Genomic DNA, 7,561 nt, shown 5'->3' with positions numbered 1-7,561 from the left:
CGGCGGGGGGCGGGTGCGGGAGGAAGGGGAGAAGAGGAAGGCAGAGCGGGGGCGCGGTGGAAACCCCCGGGGGGCCCTTTCGGCTGGGCCCGTCCCCTCCCCAGCCGCTCATGCCTCAGCAGTTCCGTGCCAGTAATTACAGTAATTATAAAGTGGGAGTGGGCTCCGGGGTGGGTCTGGGGGCGAATTTGGGGCTGGGAAGGAGGCAGGTCCCTGGGCCGCAGGCGGCGGGGAGGGATCCTGGGGGAGCATCCTGCCCCGCAATGGCTCCCGGGCCATGGGGGGCTGCGCGGGGCTGAGCCCGCTTTAGGGTGCGGGTCCCCTTTGGGGTGCAGATGTCAGGTCGGGGCGCTCGGGTGGGCTTTGGGGAGCGCTGGCGTTGTGTGTCGCATCCCAAGGCGCCGGGGCAGATTCCTGCCCTCCCACCGAAACCGTTGGGGTTTCTTCATTATTGGCGGCGAGGGGACGCGGATCGCAGCCGCCCCGGGGGGCTCCGGCACCGGGACAAAACACCCCCGGGCAAACGGCGCGGCCAAGGCCCGTTTCATAAAGACCTGGGTTGGTTTTTCTCTTTGGTTATCTAGCTGTATGAGTGTATGTGATATCATAAAGCTAGAGAACCGAATGTAAAAACCCGCTCGCTATTCTCCGGGAGAAGAGCCCTGCCCTCCCGGCAGGAGAGGGGCTCAGCGGCCGCCGGCCTCCCCGAGGCACTGGCCCCGGTGCCTTTTGCAGGGGGAGAGCGGCTGGAAGCCGAACGCGGCTGTGGAGTGGAAATTTCAGTGGGGTTTTGTCTTTAATCATTTTTATTGAGGCCCAGAGCTAGCGCCTATGCCTGGGTGATTATTTCGATTCCAACCCGGGGTTCCTCAGGCTACGTACAAACCCAGAACCTTTATTTTATTAATTTTTTATTTTTTTCCGCTGTGGTTTTAATTTCCACGTCGACAATTAAGCTTGCTTGCGCCGGGTGTGCCGGAGATAAATGAAACGGGGCCAGCTCAGAAATAACCCCCAGAGAAACCCTGTTTATAACGAAGTAGAAGGAAAGTTGCTTAAATATATTACCACATGCAAATTGTAATTTAGCACAAACCCGTTTCCGAGGCCAGTTTATCTACTGGGGAAGAGAAATAAATCATCGTCGCTTGTCAGTTATTCTGCATCTGCAGAGGGATTGCAGCTTTGTTCTTCAGAGAGGGGGATTTGGGAGCATCGCTCCGAGGGTGCCGGTGCTCCTCCGGTCTCAGCCTCCCCCTGGGCCCTCCCGGACCCACCCCCCGTGCTCCTGCTTTGCTGCCCGTGGGTCAGGGTGTTGCGTGCAGCCAGCTCCCTCCTTCCCTCCTGCTTCCTCGGGCTCCTCTCAGTCCCCGCGGCGCCCGGGGAGACTCGCCGGTGCGAGGGATGCGGGGCTGAGCCCAGGCTGCCCAGGGGCTGCGGGGGCCGTGCAGGCAGAGGAGCGCTGGATCCGGCCCCGATGGCTGATGCCGGAAGAGGGGAAAGGCTGTAAGTTGCGAGCCTGAAGGCTGAGCGGTCCCCAGTTATTCCTGGGAAGCTCAGGGAAGGGGGGAGCGGTGTATTCAGGCGTGTGTTTCGGGGTGCAGCTTGGAGCGGACAGCAAGGGAGGCCCCTTCACGGCCGTAGAGTCCAGCCCTGTGCTCTCGGGCGTTTGGCAGTGGTCAGCGGGGAGGCTCCACAGATGGACCCAGGTGCTTAAACCATTGCAGGATCAGACCCTGACCATGCCGGACCATCCGCCGCTCTCCCACAGGAGGCAAGCACGGCGCGAGGGGCGCAGCAGCCCAAGCAGGGCGGTGGCACTGGGGCACATTCATCCCCCCCCACTGCTCGGTTCTTCGGTGCCTCCGTTCCCTGGCTGGGTTGGTGCCGCGAGATGAGAAGGGGAAGAGCATCAGCTCCAAACATTAAGAAGCTCAACGCCCCCATCCTTTGCCCCATCAGCCTCCCCCTGCCCTGTGCATCCTGGCCAGGGTTTCGCTTCTACGTGGGGTTGCGTCTCCTCTTTCACCTGCCGTTGCTGGAGTCTGCAGCAGAGGAGGAATTTGGGGTGCGAGAGGCAGGGGTGCACCTTCCTCCCTCTCGACAGGTCTTGCTTTGTTCAGGCAGGAGAGGGGCAGATTCCTTGTCCCGGATCTCTCTGATCCCTGGCACTGATCCTGCACCCCCAGCCTGCTCGAACACCCTGGGCTCACTCAATTTGGGCCTTTTTCTGGGCAGGGAGGACATGGACCCTATATATAGTGTGGGATAAAGCAGGGATGGCCCCCGTACACCCCAAAAATATGGTGTGGGAAAAAGAGGAGACAGTCCCTCATACACCGTGTGCCCTGCGGAGCCGCTCTGCCCGCGGCTTGGGGACAGGGACAGGAGCGTGGGTGCTTTAGCCGTGGCGGTGCCGAGCTGGGTGAGAGCCTTTGCTGCAGCGCAACGCGGGGCCGCTGCAGCGTCCGGAGGCACCGGCTTGTCTCCTCGGTGGAGACACAGGTCCCCGGGGAGGATGTGCCCCATCCGATGGCTGATGCCACCCTGCGCTCCGCTTGCGGGGCTGGATGGATGGGGCACTGTGCCGGGAGGAAAACCTTATTTTCCCTGAGCTCCTCCAAGGGACGGCAGGTTTCTGACAGAGGAGGCTTTCCATGCCAGACCCACTTACATCCCTTCAACCATCTCAGGGTCTCCAGGATCTGGACCAGCCGTGAATCCTGTAGCTTTGTGCGCGGGTTTGGGCAGGGTTTGGGCAGAGGCTGCCTGCACCGATCTGCCCGCGTTTCCGTAGCGTCGGCGGAGGAAGCCGCTGGCTGGCGGGAGAAGCATTTCAGCAGCAGCGAGGCCGCGTGGGGACAGCCGGGAGGATGCAAAGCGGCGGCCGTGCAGCAGCAGGAGGGATGCACGGTGCACAGCACGGGGAGCTGATGCTGTGCATCGATCCTGCCCTCGCCGCTTGGGGTCCCAAGCTGACGTGTACCCCAAAACACAACACCGTGCACCCCAACATCCCAGCCGGGAGCAGAGGGGGAACCGGCGCAGGCTCTGCCACGCTCGGGAAACCTTCTCCTCCCTCCTGACTACTTGTAAACCATTCAGCAAGAATTTCTTAAAATAGGTTCCACTTTAAGGACTTATCTGCTGAATACCATTAATTTTCTGGGGTTCGTTAAAAGCAAACTTGGTATCATAGCAACTGAATCTATTCCAGGGAAGCAGCCAATTGCACCGCGCGGTGTGTGCAACCGAAGGCGAGAGAAAGGAGCCTTTCAGGTTTATTCTCGGGCTTGTGCCTTTGCAAGTGAAGTTTTAATTTTCAATGTTTTATTCCTTGCAGAATATTTTATAATTTCTCCCGGCAAATCTGCAGGGAGAGGAAAATCACCGCACTGGCAAATATTTGCAAAATTGCCTTCGTTTTGTGCCCTCCGCGTGCGGGCAAAGGTGGTGGCAGCAGGATGCGGCGGGTGCTCGGGCTGGATCTGGCACCGGCAATTCGGCCTCATGCTCAGGACAGTCGGGCTTGATGCTGCCAGCCCCAATGTCGCCCTCAGGAGTGATGCCGAGCATGGGCATCTCCGGCTGCCCCGGATGGATCCGGGGGGCATCTCCGGCTGCCCCGCATGGATCCGGGACCGCCCAGCAGGATTGGGGGCTGATGGTAAAGAGGACGCTAATCCCGGTCTCATTTCCCCGGCCTCGCTAAAGAAATAGTCATTATTTTCCCCTTAATCCCATCTCTCTCCTCTTTTCCATTAGGCCCTAAGCTGCAATCTTGTTCTCGGGGGATGTTACGCTGAGGATAATCCCAGGCACTGCCGGGGCGCTCGGCCCGGCTACTTTGGGGCAGGGGGTTGGTCTGCAGCCCGGGGCTGCTGCCAGCGGGTCGGGGTTGAGCCCGGCCAGCCCTGGTGGTCTCCGGTCCCGGTCCCCGATACCAGGACAGGAGCCTGGGCTGAGCATCCCGGTGCCGGCACAGCAGAGCAAGTCGGGGACAACAGGGTGCTCCCCAAAACCCTGGCCCAGCCGTGGAGATGGGGATAGAGAGCTCATGGCCGGCTTGGCTGTTGGGGTGCCGGGCTGGTGCTGCTGCCCCGTGTCGGCTGTGCTGGTTAGGGGGGGCAGGATCCGGCCCCGGGTTCGGCGGTGGGACAGAAGGAGCCTTTTGTGCCATGGCTGGTGCAAGGGATGGAGGGAGCTGGTTTTGCCCCAAGCCAGGGGGGATGCCGGGGTTTGGGGTGCCGAGAGGAGCCGGGAGGCAGCTCCATCCCCACCCCATGACTGCCAAGCTCATCTGGGAAACACGAAATGGTGGGACCGGCACCTCGCCTGCCGGAGCCCTAAAAATAACGCTGCCCAAGATTGCCTCCCGCCGCCGGCAGCGCGATGTTCAGGCTTTAATTGGGGATGGGTGGCGGGAGCCGTGTTCGCAGCCGTCCTGGCCACTGGCATCGCGCGTGTTTGTGTGCCCGAAGGTCATGGCTCCCGGCCTTGGCTGTTAAACCCAAGCTGCTCCCCGTCCCTGGGCGACGGGGTCCCCGTGCCACCCCACCTGGCCCCGGTGCCGCTCCCTCTTCCCTCCGCAAGCTGATGATTTTCCAACTTGATAGCAGGGAGGGGAAAAAAAGTCATTTATGATAAAAAGTATCACTTAAATAGACAGAAGGGGTAAAAGCCCCAGACAAAACCATATCCCCAAGCAGGAGAAAATGAAAAACACTGATGTGTTTAACTTTAGGCCATTTAAAAATAACTATTGAACAGGCAACAGTAAATAACAATTCCTTCCCATCAGGTATGTGTCACTGCGGCGGCGAAGCTCCCGTTTATTTACCCAAAGCTGGTGGAGGATGCCCCGGCTGGCTCGTTAGCTGCTAATTTTTATAGATGTCAGGCTGAAGTCTCCAACCTGGATAAATCAGGTGCCAGCGGTGGAGGTAGCGGTGCGAGAGCACTCAGCCCTCCTTCGGTGGCGGAGGGATGCAGCGGTCCACGTCAGGGGTGCCCGTGGAACCCCCACCCATTGGGCGGGGGTGCCCGTGGAACCCCCACCCATTGGGCCCAGCCTGGGGGGCTGAGATGAGACCCCACGTGCGGGGCCGGGTGCCCAGGACGTCGGGGTCTGTTCCCAGCCCACCAGCCCCATGTGATGCGCTGGAGCCTTTCTTTCTCTCTCTTTTTTTTTTTTATGGAGAAATTATTATTTACAGTTTAATATCTTCATGTTTCTATGGAAACTCCATGGCTGCGCTGGGTGGAGAAGTCAAAACCAGCCGGGGAAATGGCAATATTTGAAAGCGAGAGGAGCGGGGCGGGTGCTCGCCGGCGTCGGGGTGCAGGGACCAGGGTAGGAGGCAGGCGCGGGATGCGGGGGGACCCGCCGCGTGTCGATGATGCTCAGGGTGCCGAGGCCGTGGCCTTGGTGGCTGCGCTTCGCCACTCCTGCCAAAGCCAAACCCTTCGCTCGGGCTCCTCGGCAAGCGGTTTTTCAGGATGCTCCAACCGAGCAGCGTTTGCTGAAGCCTTTCCCCTTCCCCACGCCAGGAATCCTCCCGGCGCAGGGAAAGCCCCTTGGCGATTGACGGTACTTCGGCAGGCGAGGGTTGGCCGAGCCCCCTCGCTGTGGGCACGCGTGGGCATCGCACACCCGGGGAAACTGCTACAGCCCCGAATGTAGGTCACGCACATATGTGCATCATCATATACATATGTTGACTTCCAAGAGCTGGGGCTCATCCTCACCGATAACAAACCCCCGTGTGCCTGTTAAACAGATTTGCATCTATAAACGGCGAACGCAAGGCATATGCGTTACGTACTGGGGGGCCGGGGGGACCCCCCTGCCTGGCACCGGCACTGGCGCTCAAAGAGCAGGGTGGCGGTGGGGCCCTTCTTCCCCTAATAGCCGGTGACAGGGACTTGCTAGTGGCGATGTCCCCGCGTCGGGCGCGGAGCAAGGACGGAAGGTGTGCGACGTCCCCGCTTTTGTCAGAAAGTATCTATCAGAGCAGCGGGGAAAGGTCAGCGGGAAAAGCACGTGGGGAGGCATGAGCGGGCCCTGAGGGTGCTGTCCCTGCGTCCGTCTGTCCTGCTACCAATACCAGGCAGTGATGCACCCCCCCCCCGCAAGGATAGCAGGAGATTAGCTTAAAAAACCCCAGCCGCTTCAAAAAATAATAACTGTGGGTTTCGCCGCCTTTACCTTCTGGTTTTCGAGCCTTTGGGGATGGTGTTTTCATGCCTTCCTCCACCGCCACCAGATATGTATTTATTTATTTTTAATGAAAAGCACGATCCCGGTGCTATTCTGGGGCTGGGCCCCGGCAGACAAGGGAAGATGCGGTGAGTGGGACCCCCGGCTCCGCTGTCCCCGTAGCTCCTTGGGAGGCTGAGCCCAGACTTTCTCTGCCCTAATTCCCCGGGAAACCAGGCGAGGGCTGATCCTTGTGCGGCTGTTTATTGTTTTCTATAAATCTTGGATTTCTACAGAGCTTGGAGAGGGTTTTTGGGAAAGCCACAGGCTCGATGTTAGGGGAAATCAAGGTGCGATGTGCCCGAACCGCCCATCCCCAGGGAATCCCATCACTTCATGTGTCAGGCAGGGATTTAACGCGGAGTATTTGCTCCCAGAGCATCAAACGCTGGTTGTGAAACCCGGGCACGGCCGGGGCTGCGGAGGAGCTCAGGCGGGCGTCAGGGTGTTTGGGGTCGGTCCCCACGGCTGGGTTGTGGATGGGGGTACGTCCACTGGCCATGTGTCCCCTCTGCTTGCCGAGCCTCTCGGTTTGCAAATCAGGGATGGGCGCTGGTACCTTTTGGCTCATTTCTTATATCAAAATCCAAGCATCCGGATAAAAGGGAGAGACGGAAGAGGTCCGGGCTGGGGGCATTAACACCGGCTCGGCTGCCCAGGGTGTGGAAAGCCCCCTTGGCTCCACATTTCTCCCCCCCGCCCCCGCCAGCCACCCCTTTCAGAGCGAGCTTTGGGGATGAAACCCCGTGCCAGCTGCAATGCATCAACCTATAGACGGGCACACGCGTGCTCCCACGCACGCCCGGGCTTGCACACGCGTGTACACGCGCAGCCGAGCTGGAGTTGGGGGCCGGCTGCTCCAGGAGACCGGGTGCGAGTGGCATTTCAATGCAATCCAGGCGGGAACAATGAGGTGTGTTTTTAAGGGACTGTGAAAGGGGGGTTTTTGCTGAAGGACTGAAAAGGCGGCGGGGGGAGGAGGGAGCCGGGCAGCCCCTCCATTAGCTCAGTGCAGCAGCGAGAACAGCTGTGAAAAGAGCCCAGGCCTTTTTCCCACGCCCAGAGGAGCGGAGCGAGGGAAGGAGCCCTCCCAGCGAGGTCAGATCCCATCACTAATATATACACAGGCTGTGCCCTCATTCACGTCACCCCGGCGCAGGTTTGTTTAAGGCACACACACACTGACACTAATTTCTCCTCATCCTCGCTCCCCCAGCCGGCCCCATTATGGTCCCCGCTGCATTAAACCCTCCCCGTGCCCCGGCGACGGCTGGCAGCACTGAGGGGTTGTGGTTTTGGTTT

Source organism: Aptenodytes forsteri, unplaced genomic scaffold (assembly GCF_000699145.1).
Source record: "Aptenodytes forsteri isolate BGI_AS27 unplaced genomic scaffold, ASM69914v1 Scaffold147, whole genome shotgun sequence".
Classification (NCBI taxonomy): Eukaryota; Metazoa; Chordata; class Aves; order Sphenisciformes; family Spheniscidae; genus Aptenodytes; species Aptenodytes forsteri.
Note: the sequence above shows the minus strand (reverse complement) of the source record.